Source organism: Oncorhynchus masou, unplaced genomic scaffold (assembly GCF_036934945.1).
Source record: "Oncorhynchus masou masou isolate Uvic2021 unplaced genomic scaffold, UVic_Omas_1.1 unplaced_scaffold_2607, whole genome shotgun sequence".
Taxonomy (NCBI): Eukaryota; Metazoa; Chordata; class Actinopteri; order Salmoniformes; family Salmonidae; genus Oncorhynchus; species Oncorhynchus masou.
In genome coordinates this window covers 41,755-58,477 of record NW_027009047.1, presented here as the reverse complement: position 1 = coordinate 58,477, position 16,723 = coordinate 41,755, and the positions used below count along the sequence as shown (strand labels likewise).

At 40.2% G+C, this 16,723-nt stretch overlaps 2 pseudogenes; one reads left to right on the top strand and one right to left on the bottom strand.

The window, feature by feature from the left end:
* The first annotated feature begins 7 nt into the window (after positions 1-7).
* On the top strand, positions 8-1,539 carry LOC135533712 (inositol 1,4,5-trisphosphate receptor-interacting protein-like; annotated as a pseudogene).
* A 1,491-nt stretch (positions 1,540-3,030) lies between these two features.
* On the bottom strand, positions 3,031-6,276 carry LOC135533710 (uncharacterized; annotated as a pseudogene).
* Positions 6,277-16,723: the final 10,447 nt, after the last annotated feature.

Here is a 16,723-nt window from a genome sequence, read left to right as displayed (position 1 = left end):
TGATGATATGCCACCTGAAATGGAGGGCTGTGGTAGAGTCAAAATGTTGGATGGTGGTGTGAACCAAAATGGCTGCTCATGTCGCACAGCTGCCATAGGAGATGATGATATGCTGTGCCGGCTGTGTTGTCAAATCAAATCAAATTTATTTATATAGCCCTTTGTACATCAGCTGATATCTCAAAGTGCTGTAAAGAAACCCAGCCTAAAACCCCAAACAGCAAGCAATGCAGGTGCAGAAGCACGGTGGCTAGGAAAAACTCCCTAGAAAGGCCAATACCTAGGAAGAAACCTAGAGAGGAACCAGGCTATGTGGGGTGGCCAGTCCTCTTCTGGCTGTGCCGGGTGGAGATTATAACAGAACATGTCCAAGATGTTCAAATGTTCATAAATGACCAGCATGGTCGAATAATAATAAGGCAGAACAGTTGAAACTGGGGCAGCAGCACGGCCAGGTGGACTGGGGACAGCAAGGAGTGATCATGTCAGGTAGTCCTGGGGCATGGTCCTAGGGCTCAGGTCCTTTGAGAAAGAGAGAGAGGAGGAGAGAATTAGAGAACGCACACTTAGATTCAAACAGGACACCGAATTGGACAGATATAACAAGCTGACCCTAGCCCCCGACACATAAACTACTGCAGCATAAATACTGGAGGCTGAGAGGAGTTTATGTTTATTTGAAAGTTAGTTGTTGTGACAATAAGAAACTCAAAGTGGTAAAAAGTTCACTGATGTATTGGGTAGCGCTCTTTGCTCAAAACACACCCCTTACCTGGCCAAAACCCAGGTTACCAAATGGTTCCAGACCACAATTAGAAAAGCTTGGGGACAGATATCCCACAAGTACGAATTTGAGCTGACATTTCGCAACATAGACGCCCCAGGAGCTCTGATGGTTCGATTCAGATCAGGGAAGGTGATAACCTTCGATATGGCTCCCATGGTGAAACTCAAAGACACTGAAGCTTATTTCACCATTTCTCCTTCCACCCCAACTACGAACAACTCCTTGGACACATACTGGAGCCTCTCATTGACCACTTACGAGGACCACTTCCTGAAGTACCTGGCCAATCACCTGCCTGAAAACTCCTGCCACATTCACTGCCTTGGAATTGTAGCGTTCCTTCACAAAAAGCCCTCACAGGCAGAAGTATCCTTACAGATCATCACTTCAAAACAGTGTTAATTCACTTGCTTTTGAGTAAAGAGCCTCCTGACTGGTACCCTGAACACTTGGCTAGCAGGTTACGTGATGCATTGCACTTCCTAGAAAATAGCCTTCAGGGTAGGAAGTTGCTTCACAGCTTTATTGGAAAGCCTCTGGTTCCAAGTGAGATTGGACTCCCTGCTGTATTTAGTGATGCAGAGCCTGTAAATCTCTTCCGCCCTCTTGGGGTACAAAATGGCAGCTACACCAAGACTGTAAAGCACTTGCAAGAGATGCTCAGGAACTCTTCCATGCTGATAGAGGAGTATTTGCCAAAGCCGAAGGAATGCAATGGTCTGGACAAAACTTCAACTGGTATAGAGTGTTGAACAATTTAAGGTTAATACTGGACAATTAACTGTAGAGATGCCAAATCTAATGACATTGAAATGCAGAAAAGTGCATCATGAGGAAACCTGCCTAAGCTGTTTCATGTTAAAATCAGAAGTTCCAACCTGGACCCAAATAAATGCTTATTTGAAAGTTACCTGAAATACTTCAGCATTTTTCAAATGTGGCCCAAAACTACATTGGAAACATTTCAAATAATTTCCTATAGTGTATTTAAGTAAAAATATTTCCAAATACCAAACAGACCAGGGTTCAACTGCATGGGAGTATAGACACTGAATTTTTTTACTAAATTACAGTTAAGAAAATCAGTAAATTGAAATACATTAGGCCCTAATCTACATATTTCACAGGACTGGGAAGGAGCACAGCCATGGTGAGCATTCCCACCCCCACCAACTTGGGAACTAGGCAGAGCCAGGTTCAGAAGTGCTCCAGTTTCAGCTGTCTGGTCTCCGATTATCCTACAGGTGAAGAAGCTGGATGTTAAGGTCCCGGGCTGGTATAGTTACTCGTGGTCTGCAGTTGTGAGGCCAGTTAGACAATGCCCAGTTCTAAAATGTGCAGCAGTTTATGGTAGTAAAATTAACAATTCTGCACACTCCCTCAATTTGGACAACTGCTTATATAAGAGTGGCCTTGTGCCCATCACAAGGTCCACCTGTGTAATGATCATGCATTTTAAATTAATCAACTTCTTGATTTGCCACACCTGCCAGGGTGATGGAGTATCTTGGCAAAGGAGAAATGCTCAAACATGGATTTCAACAAATGTGAACACTTGAACTAAGCTTTGTACGTATGGAACATTCCTGGGTTCTTTCATTTCAACTCATGAAATTAAGTTCACATGTTGGATTTACACAGTTGGAGATTTTAAAATTACATACCAGTAATTTCCAAACACATTCCAATATTCAACTACTTCAAATAAAACATCCCCAAATATGCATGTCTGAAAGTAATCAACTTTAATATTTCAACCCAGTTCTGCCTGTACCTCTGCAGCCATTTTGAATGAACTCAAGACAAATGATTGTTTAAAAAGTTTATTTTATCAAAAGAACTGGCCACTGCTCATCAAAGCCTCCCAACAGCACCTAAAACAATGAGGGAGAAAGCTATTATTTTCAGAAATTTGTGCTCATAATATATTAACATAATTAAACATTCTTAAGAATTAAGCAGAGGATTGAGTACCTTCAGTAAGCCCCATCGTTGAGTTTCCATGCTCAGTGTTTTATTTTTAGCATGGTCGTCATGGGCCATCGTCCTTAAAATGACTGGTCACAGTTTGTGCGTGAGCTATGAGAGCATTATCAGATCAGTATTGCATTTCACAGAGATTAGTCAAACAAACCATAATGTAAATGTCATCAAAAATGGCTTCCATTCCCCACATTCTCTAATGCGCTCAGATGAAAGGGTTGGTGACAATGAGACAAGACTGGTCATGAACCGGGCTTCTTTCACCGGAGGGTTGTAGAGAAGGAGAAGGACAGAGCCGACACTTTTTTGACAAACAGCTTCACCATACAGTTCCACCACCTAGGACAATCACAATAAATATTAGTTAACCCTCACAGCAAGGAGTCCCTCAGAACTCAAATCACTCAGGTGAACCTACTTTTTAGTCTTTGTGTCATAGTTGCAGGATTTGAAACTTGGAGTTGGAGTGACATTCCCTGTAGTTATTTCACAGTGCAAGTGGAGTTTCTGGAAGAAAATAAATGTACGTTATTTAAAGGTGCATTACTGTAGGCCTATAGTATTAAGATGCAAACCATCATGATTAGTTGTTTGGAGATTCACACATGAGTCAGACCTGGTGTCCAGGCCCTGGAAGATGAAAGCTCCGACAGTGAACCTCAAAGCATTGTTGGTTGTGTGTGCCAGGAACTTTGACTGGACGGTATTCTTGCCATCCACCATGCATCTAGTGAAGAGAAGATGTGTACTTAACACAGCAATTCGGGGCAAGGTTCACTCGCTGGTTCTTATTCTCGCCTTGTAAACCAGGGACTGAGTTACAAAAGACACTAGGGCTGTTTACACAGGCAGACCGTTGTGATTTCTCTTGGTTGAGGTTTAACAGCACTTGGCATCCCATATATTGCATTACCACCCCCCGACTGAATTATAGGCCCTTTTTGATACAAAATGGGAACCAAAAATACTGAATATTACCTACTTTAACCTCATCTGATCCTTCCACAGGCCAATGGGCTGAGAGGACAGGACACTACCATGCTACACACTGTGCTAGTCCTCTGCACCTTACTGAAGCATACATGTCAGTCATTGGCCTATCCCTCTGTGCTGTCAGACATCCCATTCACAGGAATCCCTCAAATTTATACCCTTGACCCATTCTCTACTTCGCTCCTCAGCACTACTCTGACAAGCCACCGAACACTTCTGATCCCCAGCAACATGTGCACCCTACAGTTGACCACTTTATCCAACGAAACTACACAACCCTCCATCCCATTCCTTCTGCACACATCCACATTTTGGAATCTCCCTCCTACACTGACATGACCATAAATGTTGCAGCTGAAACAGAGCAGTGGATTCTGCAAAGCGCCAACAGGATGCTTGATACATCCCTAACATGATCTTGTCAGGTAAGACTGACTCAACTCAAAGGGCTGAAAGTGACACTCGTGTTGCCACCGGGTCTACGTTGCATCAAACTACTGAGAATCTGCCACTTCCATTGCGCCACCCCAGAAATAACTCCCTTCAATGGTGCGCAAAGCAAGACCTATACTGGTTGCGGCTTGCCCAGCGCGCATGCTCCCTCTGATCTAAAGAAACAAGTCCAGTCCACCGACTCAAAAGCACACCCTCTTTTCCCACCCCTGGATCAGCCAAAGACCTGGTTCCATCTTCAAAAATCTCAGTCCACTGGACCAAAATGCATCATCATCATCACCATGTCCATCAGCAAGGCTAATGCTCCTCACAAACCTTTACCCCTTCAATTTCACCTCCATAACTCACTGGCATCCTGGCCCACTTTCAACTTGACAGTCTTCACTCGACATACCCCCTCTCCCGGTTATTGCTAGAGTCAAATTCAAACCCATCCTCTTCCCTTAACCAATTACCCGACTCTGAAAATAATCCATTTTTCCCAAACCGAAATTTCTTTAGCCTTGGGAGACGTGCTAAGCTCTGTACTCCCACATCAAATATCAATTTGACCAATCAGATAAGTTTAAAGACTTAATAATTGGTCTTTCAAGCAATTAGTGGACAAGAGAATTAGGCTGCCTGTGTAAACTGCCCAGCTGTGGAATCTAACCAATTAACAAGCAAGAAATTAACTACCATGAACAAAACAAAACCAGGCCAAGATAAAGTGCAGTTCTGTAACAAAGTAGTTTTACCCAGATTTATCGACCACAGTGTATTTGAGAGTGGAGTTGGGGCTAGCAGTCACATAACAGTTGTTAATATACACCCGCGATGCAAAGAAATAGTGGGAACTTTGGCACTCAAAGTACATTGGTTGTCCAATGATATAGGTTTTATTTCCAGTGAGCTTGTTCCATGATTCTGAAGAAAGGATAGAAGTTAAGGTTCTTTAATAGAAAACAATACTGCAAGTGCATTCAGATTTAGGTGACATCTGTCAAGTCAACTCACCATCATAAGATATGAGGGTGACGCCAACCTTTGGATTTAAGGGCCTTGAAGACTTTTCCCGCCAAACGAGGATGAAAGCCAAACTTGTAAGAGTGGTGGATCCTGTAGAAAATGGCCATTAGTGCAGTCAGACACTCAAATAATATCCAGACTAGCATACTACCTAGTATGGAGCCATGTATAGGATATGCTAGTGTGGACAACGTAGCCACCAAATGTGAAATCGTGAAGTGGTGGTTCACCGATTGTAGCGGCATTCGATGTGAACAGAGAATGGCAACTCCCTCACAATACCGCCTATGGCCTCTGGCTCATACTTCAGCACGTTGGAGTAGGAAATATAGTCAGCGGTACACTGGAATAGAAGAAACAACTCTAAAAACCACCAAGACATCTGAACATTCTCAATCATTACAGCCATGGAAATACAATCCCTTCAGACCATTGCAATTTGACTGGATCACTCCAGGGCATACATTTGATGTCTGAGTGACAGGGGATTGTATTTCTGATGGCATTGGTAGCCAACCTTTCTATGGAAGCTACAGCTTTTGATGTTGTAGAGCATGTAGTAGTGTTCCGCGGTGGATTGGTTGACTTTGCATTTGTGGAGTTTGAGGTACTTGCAGGCGTCGGGGTTGGTGAGCGTCCTTTCTGATTCTCACATAAATCCTGTCGAGGTGGCACAGGACCTCAACCTTCTTAGAGTGAACTGGAGGAGTGGTGGGCGGGAGAGGCGGTGGGCAGCAGGATGTGCTTGACAGAGTGGCAGCCTGAACTTCCCTTCAGGCTTGAAGACATTCGCTTGGTCCTCAGAAGCACGAATAGGGATGTATTCTGGTAGCTTCAGATAGTCTGGCTTATGAGAATGCTCCAACATGGGAGTGGCAACGGTTTTGGGAACGAGATCTGACCTTGGGTTCAGAGTCGTCATCAAACCTCAACTTCTCACCCCACACAAACTCAGTGTCCTTCCGTCATCAACAGCTAAGGAAGCCCTTACCTGGCAAACCGTAAGCATAGTAGTAACTCATGAGCAAAAGCATGAATTTCACCACCATCTTGCCATTCACCACCGTCTCTCTCTCAATAATCCAGAACAGTAAAAAGGTGTATGAGAGAACCACCATTTGCTTGTGTGTTTTATATACTAGCTACAGCACCCAAGTAATTGCAACACCTGGTGATGACTTTAATCAGTAGCAGAATCAACCAATCAGCAGTCATCAGGGCCCAGTTTTCAAAAGTTATATGATCATAATTTCATTTGAAAGAAGCCATAATTCGCCTTGGGAATGGGCGTTTATTATGTTCAACAGGGAGGGGCAATTGAAAGTAACTTGCCCACCTGCTTTTATACTATAGTTTGACTATAAGTTGTTAAATGTTTCTTCTGAAATAAATATTTTTAAAATAAATATAGTTTTACCACATGAAAACAAGAGCTCAGTTCAGAGTTGACCTTAAAATTAGGGACGATGACTTAAATTAATCGCATTAAATTAATAATCTTCAGACATTATTTTGTCAAAGCAGCAAAATAACAAAGCAACAAAATAACTAGGGCTTTACAATGATGGTGGACTCTTGGTATTAAGTAGGGTTAAAATCTTCCATAGAAGTCAGAGGGTTCGTTGTCACGACACCATTCTATATACTTTCGGCCCGTCATTGGACACTGTGCTTGCCCGACTAGCATCACCACACTGGATGGTTCCGACCTTGAATATGTGGACATCTATAAGTACCTAGGTGTCTGGCTAGACTGCAAACTCTCTTTCCAGACCCATATCAAACATCTCCAATCAAAAATCAAATCAAGAGTCGGCTTTCTATTCCGTAACAAAGCCTCCTTCACTCACGCTGCCAAGCTTACCCTAGTAAAACTGACTATCCTACGATCCTCGACTTCGGCGATGTCATCTACAAAATTGCTTCCAACACTCTTCTCAGCAAACTGGATGCAGTTTATCACAGTGCCATCCGTTTTGTCACTAAAAAGCACCTTATACTACCTACCCACTGCGACTTGTATGCTCTGGTCGGCTGGCCCTCGCTACATATTCGTCGCAAGACCCACTGGCTCCAGGTCGTCTACAAGGCCATGCTAGGTAAAGCTCGCCTTATCTCAGTTCACTGGTTACGATGGCAACACCCATCCGTTGCACGCGCTCCAGCAGGTGTATCTCACTGATCATCCCCTAAAGCCAACACCTCATTCGGCCGCCTTTCGTTCCAGTACTCTGCTGCCTGTGACTGGAACGAATTGCAAAAATCGCTGAAGTTGGAGACCTTTATCTCCCTCACCAACTTCAAACATCAGCTATCTGAGCAGCTAACCGATCGCTGCAGCTGTGCATAATCTATTGGTAAATAGCCCACCCATTTCTCTACTCATCCCCACAGTTTTTATTTATTTACTTTTCTGCTCTTTTGCACACCAATATCTCTACCTGTACATGACCATTTATCAATCCAGTGTTAATCTGCAATATTGTAATTATTCGCCTACCTCCTCATGCCTTTTGCACACATTGTATATAGACTCCCCTTTTTTTCTACTGTGTTATTGACTTGTTAATTGTTTACTCCATGTGTAACTCTGTGTTGTCTGTTCACACTGCTATGCTTTATCTTGGCCAGGTCGAAGTTGTAAATAAGAACTTGTTCTCAACTAGCCTACCTGGTTAAATTAAGGTGAAATAAAATAAAATAAAATAAAACATGAGGGTGCGCAGTCACATGAGGGTGCGCAGTCATTAGTCATTTTGGCACCTTAGTCATTATTCATATTAAAAATCTGCTTATTGAATAATACATGTGGTATATATTTAAGGGCACTTCAATTAATATAACAGGCTTTAGAAATGCAATATCGGTGCACAATTTTGACCTTTGTTAAAATATCAAAGAGAAGCAAAAGGCACTCATTTTGTGGAACGACCCAACTGCTGGTAGCAGTAAATCACCAACCTTGGTTTTATACCTTTTCAAACAATACCTCCAGGTGGCAGTATGCACCTTTCAGTTTGTTGACCAACTCAAAAGAAGTAGTAGAATAAGAAAATGGGCTACTTCAAAATGGAGATGAGATGGCCTCAATGTTTGCCCATGCTCACAGACACCATAATGGGACAGATACAATGTTGCGTCAGAGAGAAAGCCCAGTGGCTGGAAGTGGGAGTGTATGGGCGAGATGGAACTGGGCCGACATTTGGCTGATTTTCTCATCGAAGAAAAGCCTGATCTCAATACAGTTTTCTGTTCCCAAAACTATGATCAGTTACAAACAGAGTACACTCAGTTTTGTAGATGTGACCCTTTGCCAAAGTTTAAAAAAATGGCATTGTTTACATTGAATTGAGTTATTGCACACTTCACAGAGAAGGCGTTCCCTTCTTATTATTCTTCTTCTTCTTCTTCTTCTTCTTCAAATGGAGATGAGATGGCCTCAATGTTGATTCCCATGCTCTCACAGACACCATAATGGGACAGATACAATGTGGTGTCACAGAGAGAACAAGGAGCGAGATGTTTCACCATAAAATCTTAACTTCCAGGTTAGAGCCCTGCGACTTGACAGCGGCAGCTCTACCCTTTAGCTCAGTGTGGCTGTTGCCTGTTATCCATTGCTTCTGGTTTGGGTATGTACGGTCACTGTGGGAACGATGTCATCGATGCACTTATTGATGAAGCCGGTGACTGATGTGGTGTACTCCTCAATGCCATCGGAAGAATCTCGGAACATATTCCACCGTATGTGCTAGCAAAACAGTCCTGTAGCTTAGCATCTGCTTCATCTGACCACTTTTTATTGACCGAGTCACTGGTGCTTCCTGCTTTAATTTAGTATGATGGTCAGATTTGCCAAATGGGGGCGAGGAGTGCTTTGTCGTGTTTCTGTGTGTGGGTAAAAGGTGGTCTAGAGTTCTTTTCCCTCTGGTTACACGTTTAACATGTTGATAGAAATGAGGTAAAACGGATTTAAGTTTCCCTGCATTAAAGTCCCCGGCCACTAGGAGCGCCTCTTCTGGATGAGCGTTTTCCTGTTTGCTTATGGTGGTATACAGCTCATTGTCTGCGGTCTTAGTGCCAACATAGATCTGTAGTGGTATATAGACAGCTATGAAAAATACAGATGAAAATTCTCTAGGTAGATAGTGTGGTCTACATCTTATCATGAGATCTACTTCTATTCATGCCAGTTTTCAGCCGACTCGGTGAAACATAAGATATCCCAGTTATTAATTGCCCCGTTGCTAGAATACGTGCTTTTACCGCACATCCAATTTATTTTCCAGTACTACGGATGGCAAGGGCAGATTAACCATCTTCACAAGGCACCCTATCTTTCTGCAATATCTTTGCCGTCTCTTCTCTGCGAATGATGGGGATGAGGCCTGTTTGCGTGTCTGGAGTAAATCCCTCTGGTCCGACTCATTAACCTCTTGAATCTCCCATCCCGGATCCGGGATCGTGACTAAAGCCTCCAGGCTCATTAGCATAACGCCAACGTTAACAATTTCTGAAAATCGCAAATAAAATGAAAATAATGCGCCTGCTCTCAAGCTTAGCCTTTTCTTAACAACACTGTCATCTCAGATTTTCAAAATATGCTTTTGAACCATAGCAATGGACTAATTTGTGTAAGAGTATGCTAAGCTAGCTTAGCATTTTGAGAGTAACATTTAGCATGCAACATTTTCACAAAAAACCAGATAACCAAATAAATAAAATCATTTACCTTTGAAGAGCTTCGGATGTTTTCAATGAGGAGACTCTCAGTTACATACCAAAAGCGCAGTTTTTCCTGAAAGCGTCTGTGTGTAGGAGAAATCGCTCCGTTTGTACATCGCATTTGGCTACCGAAACGAACCGAAAATTCAGTCACCTACAACGTCAAACTTTTTTCGAATTAACTCCATAATATCGACAGAAACATGGCAAACGTTGTTTGGAATCAATCCTCAATGTGTTTTTTCACATATCTCTTCATTGATATATCGTTCGTGGGAAGCCTGTATTCTTCTCTAAATTCCATGGAAAAATACTTGCAGCTGACTTTTGCGCACCAATTTCGGCGCAGGACACCGGCGGACACCTGGTAAATGTGGTCTCTTATGGTCAATCTTCCAATGACATGTATACAAATACGTCACAATGCTGCAGACACCTTGGGAAACGACAGAAAGGACAGACTTACTCCTCTCGCATTCACAGCCATATAAGGAGACAATGGAAAACAGAGCCTCAAAATCCTGCTCATTTCCTGGATGCCGTCTCATCTTGGTTTTGCCTGAAGCTCACGTTCTAGGGCACACAGAAAATATCTTTGCAGTTCTGGACACGTCAGAGTGTTTTCTTTCGAAAGCTATCAATTATATGCATAGTCGAGCATATTTTTGTGACAAAATATCTTGTTTAAAACGGGAACGTTTTTCATCCAAAAATGAAATTGCGCCCCTAGAGTTTCAACAGGTTAACAAACAGTTTCTCATTTGTTCTATCTAATTATTTGCTAATATATATATTTTTTATTTATTAGTTAATTATCCCGTAGGTCACATCCTATCCAATAACACAATTTACCCATCCCACTTTTGTTACCTGGCTCTGCCCAGGTAACTGTTGCCCTACTCTTAAACAATGACTTGGGCAAGATTAGTAAATTATCCTAATGTCTGACATCATCATGTAGGAGCCCCTTTTAATTTTCCACATGTCCAATTCTCTTGGGCGTCCATTCATGTCAATCCTGTAACAATACTCTGTCAAGTTTCTTATCTACTTTAAGAACTATCTGTGCTACTTATATATTTTCTTAAATAAATATATTTACCAATTTAAACCGTAACCCATTTCTCTCATATCTCTCAAATACCACTAAGCTTTTAACCGTTTGACTTTATCTAAAATCATTGATTTTAGAAAAATCATGTCTATAAGTGGCTTTTCTCTAAAGTCTTTACATTTCCTTAATCAATCTATCTTAATCCTAACAAAAATCCTGAATCATCACAGATGTCCTATATTCCTGTAAAATGTAATACTATTTAAAAACTTCTAATACTCAAACAAAGTCTAATAAATGCTAACCATATCAAAATCCTTCCTACACTAACAAGCCTTTTCCTTCAGGGACCCTCAGTATTATATCTGACAATAACATGAATTTAATATGTGTTGCAAAGTGTGGAATACCTTATCCACAGTAATTTATCACCCCTAAAAACTGTAACTTATTTTTCTATGTAATTCCCTGCCCTATTGGCTTAATCTATCTCCTATCCAAACCTCAATGTATCTTATCTTCCCCTATTTATTCTCAATGATAAATATGATTTTTTTCTGTTACAATACCAAATCATTAATAGCCCATTCAAAAACTTCACAGCTAATGTTGTAAAACAGAATCCTGAACCACTTTCTCATTTGCGGTTCAAACAATTCTAACCCCCCCAACCAAAACTCCATTATAAATGAATTTACCTTAAAACTAGTAACTCAATATGACCATACTTCATTATACAAATGACTCTCCTGAGGCTGATCAGACCTCAAAGATAGTCGATAAGATCAATAGGTCATAAAATCAAAAAATTCACTTGTATAATTAAAACTCATAAACTAAAAACTCATAAAGTTCCATATGTGAGTGTGCCTCTTTAAAATACCTTTGCACTAAAACAAATAGTCCTATAAAATGTTTTATGTGTATATATTTGCAAACCTTAATGATTAATCAAAACTTCCAGGCCTTTTCCAATTTGGTCGTTTATGGCCTCATTCTCCCCAAGATTAGGAAACATCTAAAATTGAGACACCTACACATCAATTTTCCCAGAAGAACACAACACGCCTAACTAGCATTCACTGTAAACGCGTTTTCCCTTGGCTCCTTCAACTCACATATTTTAGATAACTTTCATCCGTCCCGGTATAAAGAATCCTACTTAAACACACCAGAACAAATGCTTAATTAAGTTTAATCAACTCCTAGAATAAACAATCATCAGTAACCAATTAAACAAACCACTTTTATCAGCAAAAAACAAACTCTGCAAAAACTCACTACGATAATGCTTCAGATGACAAAATTACTCAAAGACTCACGTTTACATCTCGATAAAACAAAACATCATCTACGTGTTCCTCAAGAAAAAAAAGAAAAAAAACCCAACTTGCTCCTGCTACGCATGTCTACGTATCAGGGGAAAAGCTCGAATAACCTAATTCAACCTAGCTTACTTCCCGAAACATATGCAGTTATGTTTTTCTATAGAGGTTGCTTTTCAAACTTTAAATACCCTAACAAGGTTCCACACAAGGGAAAGTGCTCAAATTCACTGGTGTTACATAAACAATCAAACCTGGAATCACAACCATCGGAATCCATTACCACGATGTTTTACGATTCATACATCCAGTCTCTCTCTCTCCCATAGCCTAGTTCAATCCAAACAAACACCACAAATCTTATGATGCCTACCTAACGTATCAGCTGATAGTTTTTAGCATCTTTCCTGACTATCCTGGCTACTCCCAAATTACTGTTAAAGATGTATTTTGTAATTTTTATCAACTTTTAAAAGTTACTCAAACACTAATACACACACTAACAGACAAACAATTTTCTCCGTTACCCCCATTCACAACGTAATTTCCGTGGCGACCAATAAGTGCTTAGCTAGTGGCGTCATCATCAAGCGCTCAACCTTGGCCCAATCCGTAACGACTTTCAATGAATTGTAAATAATTGTTGTTCGATAAATCAAACCTAATTTATCACATCTGTTCAAATCCTGAATTATAATTTACCACCCCAACCAATATCTCTAAAGCTAATTTTATAAAAACATTTCGATGGGCATAAATCGTAATTGTCTCTTCGTTATTATTTAGAATTCATTTTGATCTAGTAATTGTCACCAATCTTTGACTTAGTATTTTAATTCGACTCTATTCCCAATACGTTATTCACTTGTCTAATTAAAACTCATACTAGCATATGTGAGTGTACACCTTTAAAATACCTTGTCACTGGGAACAGGAAATCCCCTTAACCCAAACTTTTACTACTACAGCGACACCCAATAATTCTGATAATCCCTTCACATCGTTTTGTTTTAAATCTCTTGATGTTTTTGTAACTCATTCAGTCTATCTTCAAATTGCCGTCCCAAAATATTTTATACACTGCCATACACTCAAACCACTGTGATAACCGTGCACTGTCCCTTTAAGATAAAACATTTCATTTTTTCCCAGCAATGAAAACGGAAAACAGATCATGTTTAGAATATGTTACTTTTCATTCGAATTCACTGGCGTTACCTAACCAAAAATCAATACTTAGGAAAACAATCACAACTTTTCACGATTAAACTATTCTTACCTATTTTATAGTCCAAAGCGTTGCACCATATAGCCCATTGAGTGCCTAGCACTTCCGCTGCAAGCTGTAGCATCTTTTCAGTCTATCTTCCCGATACTTCTCCTTTTCAAAAATGTATTTGGAACTTCTGGCCGCTTTTGAAAAGTAACTCTAAGCTATAATGCACACATTTTTCCCTCTAAATCACCACAACCCCTTTTCTCTGTTTAAATTTGAGGAACGATGTTGTTCAACGTGAAGCGACACAACAATCTGCCTGCCTCTGTTAAATATATATTCCCTATTCAGATTGCGTTCAGTTTTAAATTCTAATCATCAATGTAAAACCAACCCAGCTTCTCAACTTACTATACCTTAACATCTGAACGTACCATGTTTTGTGCTAAATTTATCATATGTCAGTCGATTCATAAATAGCTATAACGTCCGGATAGCATGAAATTGTATCGTATCTCTCCGTTATTCCCTACATTTAACTTTAGGTGACTTTCTCTTTTATGATACATTTATTTAAATCGACTCCCATCTCAATACATTATTCCCCCAGATCATTTTGGGCAAAGTGGCGTATTACCTCAATTGTCTCGCCATTATTTTTAATGCCTTCTTTTAAAATTATTTTTATTCAATCTAAAACACATAATAAACTTTCAGTTATATTTAGACAATCACTGGCGAACGTATTTTTCCGGCCAAAACATGCAAATAGGTGAATTTCACTCTAATATCAGTTTTAGTTAACCGCCTCGGCTGCGGGTAAGAACCAAACCGTGGATTGATTTTACAGTTATCTTTTTATTTTTTTAGCCCCAATTTAAATGCCCGATTGATTCTCATTCGCCTCTGACTTTCCCCACAGTTAAATTACAACCTTGTTGACGAGGTTTGCAGGAGTGTTACACTCAGTAGCGAAATGTCAATTCGTTACAATTAAAACATCTTGTATTTTTCTTTTGACTCACCTTATCCATTTTCTCAGCTTTATTCCCTTCTCTAACTCCATTATACCTCCCTCGGCAGCGGGATCCACATACTTGGGTGGTAATTTCACCGTATTCTTATAACCACTATTTTGTCGACTGGATTATCTCTGTATTGTTGGTATAATCGAGGAAGATATAGTTTGTTACCCTCCGCCCACCCAATTGGTTAACTTTTTTTCATCTGCGGGGCGGAGACGCGCCTCTCGAGTCTTGTCAGATTGAACCTTTCCTGCGCGTCCAAATCTCTTTTTTGCTTCGAAAGCCAAACTCCGGCGGTGTATGCCCCTGTTTATTCTGTTTTTTCACATTATTTCCCATTCCTTATGTATCTGTTTTATAAGGATTCTAACTTTTCGACATCTAGGCGTCCGTCAAAACCATACCTTTTTTCCCATTTAGGACAGAAATCTACATTCCTTGATCTTTTGTTTCACCTACTTGGTAATCTTCCGTCTCTTCAGAAAGCAGTTTAGAGGGATTACTACCCATTATAATAAATTCCTGACCCTCCTAATAATTCCAATCTTCAACACTTTATGTTAATTTCTCTTTATTGGAATCCTTATCTACTCACTCTAGTAATTCCAATATTTAACACCTTATGGTTAATATCTCTTTATTGGATTCCTCATCTACTAAAGTCTGACATTCAGTCACCCGTATACAATACATTACTGTTCCTATAGGACTTCTGCTAAGATTGTCGCTCCAAATCAGCTTACTTGTAGGGTTGACCGAGGACAAATAGACAGAATCTCAGAGTCTCAAGTCCACTAAATCGTTCAATCTGATACTAGTTTTCACCCGTATACAGCGATCACTGTAAGAATACAGTAATCACTGTTCCTATAGGACTTTGAACTAAAATGTCACTTCCCAAATATAGCTTAATCTGTAGGTTGATTGAAAATGACCAAAGGAAAAGCAACTCAATTGTTCCCCATAATCTAAATAAAAACCACTAACCTGCAGTGTCTATTATCAAGAACTATATATCTATGGGGTCACTTGTTTTGTCTTTCCACTGGATACATTGTTCAATCTGACATTTAACTCCCCGTATACAGTAATCACTGTTCCTATAGGACTTTTAACATAAACTATGTGCTCCAAACATAGCCTACTTGTAAAGTTGACCGAAAACAAATGGACCCGAGGCCAGTCCCAAAACCAATCCTGCAGTGTCTATTCTTGAAAGTTGATGGTATAAAATCACCTGTTCCGTTTGGAGCCTCAACCACACAATCACTTTTCACTATCAAGAACACAGACTACTGAAAACCGGAAAGACCCCCCCGTCCATTCATCGCTCGATCTGACATAGTTTTCACCCGTATACAGTGAACACTGTAGGAATATACAGTAGGTCACTGTTCCTATAGGACTTTGAACTAAAATGTCGCTCCAAGCATAGCCTATTTGTAAGTTGACTTTCAATCTGAGAACAACTTAAATCCATCCTATGATAGTTAAGTTATTCCTCTTAATCAAGAATAGAGATTACTGACCTTATCGCCGACTGGGAAAGCAATGTTCGTTGTATCTAGTCACCTTCCCTGTATTCTGTGATAATACGCAGGCCTGAATTTTTAACTCAATTCGGAGGCCAGGACTTTTTTTAGTAAACGGGTGTCTCCCGTCCGTGCACGATTTTCGGCGTACTACCTCCAGATAATAGGGAGGGGTATTTAGATCCGGCTCGAAGGACCAATTGTTAGAGGATTTCTAAATTCCTATATGTTTTGTAGCCAAAACCATAATCACACTATGTATTTCATAACAAGTTGTAAGTTTATCATTTTTGCATGAAATAGATCGAGACCAGTCTTAAAAAACAAGTTCAGAATTTATTCTTGATGAGTACTGACCCAAAATACAAAGAACATTACATTTTAAAGAGAGAACATAAAATGACGTCATCAGTTTCTCACACTCTCTTGATCCACACAATAGCGCAGTGTCTTCAGGTCTGGAGATCGTCTTCTACTCCTCATAAAACAAACATTCCAATCTGTCGAAAATATATAATTTATTCTCCACTAATGGAACATCAAACAAACATTCTTATCTGTCTGAAAGGATATATGCCCTCCTTCTCACTTTCCCGCAAGTACAGACAATTAATTTGTT